We start from the raw sequence: 2,034 nt of genomic DNA, 5'->3' as shown, positions 1-2,034 counted from the left end.
ACTGTTCTAGACATTGAGGATATAGCAATGAACAGGACATCAGAAACATCCTTGCTCACACTGAGTTTACATTTCAGTGGGAGGAGATAGACAATATACAACTAAAATTATGCAACATGTCGGATGACGGTAGGTGCAATAAAGAAAAATAATGAAGAGGCAGATGATTTGAAGTGCTGTGGGAAGAGACATTGAAATTTTAAAATGGATTGTGAGGAAAGTTATCAGTGAAAAGAGAATATCTGAATGAAGAAAGAGGTTAGTTTTGATTGAGATCACCATCTTTGAAAGTTGTGTTTGAAACAGATAAAGTCGAGGATATAAATATATCCAGCTGAAAACTTTAGTAATTTCAGTCATGGATGCTTTATTTATTTTCATGTACAGTTAAATTCTTTCTATTTTTTTTTTACAAGTCAGAAAAACAGTTTTATATTTTTAAAGTTTTGCTGGCTATTTCCAGCAGGTGCTGATGGTCACTTGCCCATTTACACCAGGTTATCATATAGCTGGCCAAGAGAGTCTGGCCATCAGCAGACCAGGCCAGAGAGGTGTACTGGGGTGGCTCTGCCTTGCTGCTGGTACTGATAATGTCTTGCTTCAGTTCATCTACAATGATCTTGCCCTCCAAGTCCTAGATCTTGATGCTGGGGCCAGTGGCAGCACAGAGCCAGTAGCGATTAGGGCTGAAGCACAGGCTGTGATGATGCCCCCAATATCAAGTGTATCAAGGTGCTTACTTTTCTTGAGGTCCCACAGTATGGCCAGGCTATCCTTCCTCCAGAAGCACAGAGGGATCCATCTGGAGAGAAAGTCACAGTGTTTAGGTACCTTGTATGACCAATGTGATTGGTCTTCATCTTGCAATTTTCTAGGTTTCATACCTTGACCAGCTGGACACAATGATGGGATTGCTGCTCTTGGGTGAGAAATGGACACAAGACACCCACTGTCATCCTGGACAGTATATTTGCATACACCCAGAGTATTCTACAGCTCGATGGTTTGATCTTGGAAGCCAGAGACAGTCTGCAGATTGTCAAAGGTAAAGGCCTACAACTTTTCATGTGGTCCCTGTTCTGAGATTCCAGAGAAGTCCAACTGGCCACCTGAGGGGATAACTATGTCACTAACAAAATGGGAGTGACCCTGAAGAGCACGCTGTGGGATGCTGTCGTTGGTCTCATCCCTCATCAGCTTCCACATGATGATGGTCTTGTCTCCAGAAGAGGACAGTATCATGTCCAGGAACTGGGGAGTGGTAGTGATCTGGGTCACCCAGCCTTTATATCCCTTGACCATGCCACAAAGGGTCATCTGTTCAGTTATGATGGTGGCCAATGCAGGTGTTGCCGCGGTGATGAGGATGGATGTGGATACCTCAAAGAGCGAAGCAGCAGGGCCTTAAATTATATCAGAATAAATATAACATGTAAAGACTTTTTAAATGTAATTAAGTTACTAGTTATATAACTAATTAACTTATTAGTTTTATGCTAAACAAATCCATTTTAAACTTAACTCAGACAAAAATAATCTTGATAATGTGGAAGACTAAGTTGAGTTGATCACAAATGATTTTACGCTGGATTAGTAAACTTTTCTGATTTTACATGGACAAGGCAACTTTTTTCTCTTACTAAATTCAGTAGCTTTCATTGTAGTTTTTGATTGGTTTGTCTATATGAATTAACATATGGGGAAATCATCTAATTAAATTTATGGTAAGTTTTATATAGCATCTTTGCTTTTCAAATGCTAAAGCACCCCTCCAATGTTAATACTGAATGTGAGCTGCAAATCGTCTTTAGTTGCTTGAATAGCTTACTTCATGCTTTGTTGGGAATGGTAAGAGCAATATGGACAAACTAGGGCAAAGTCAGCTGCCATTAAATTAGGAAAAATGCCATGTCCAGATGTTGCCCTCTGCAGTTGCCATGTAATTCTAATTGACTCCCTGGGGAATCTCAGTTTGAGCCGCTGAGAGCACAGTTCAGCTTTGGAGTTGTGAGTGAGGAACTGATGACAAAGGTT

The 2,034-nt window shown here is 40.5% G+C and overlaps 1 pseudogene; it reads right to left on the bottom strand.

The window, feature by feature from the left end:
• Positions 1-430: 430 nt before the first annotated feature.
• On the bottom strand, positions 431-1,323 carry LOC150021267 (small ribosomal subunit protein RACK1 pseudogene; annotated as a pseudogene).
• Positions 1,324-2,034: the final 711 nt, after the last annotated feature.

This window comes from Furipterus horrens, unplaced genomic scaffold (genome assembly GCF_987537825.1).
Source record: "Furipterus horrens unplaced genomic scaffold, mFurHor1.1.pri manual_scaffold_1, whole genome shotgun sequence".
NCBI classification, from domain to species: Eukaryota; Metazoa; Chordata; class Mammalia; order Chiroptera; family Furipteridae; genus Furipterus; species Furipterus horrens.
This window is presented reverse-complemented; position numbering and strand designations above follow the sequence as displayed.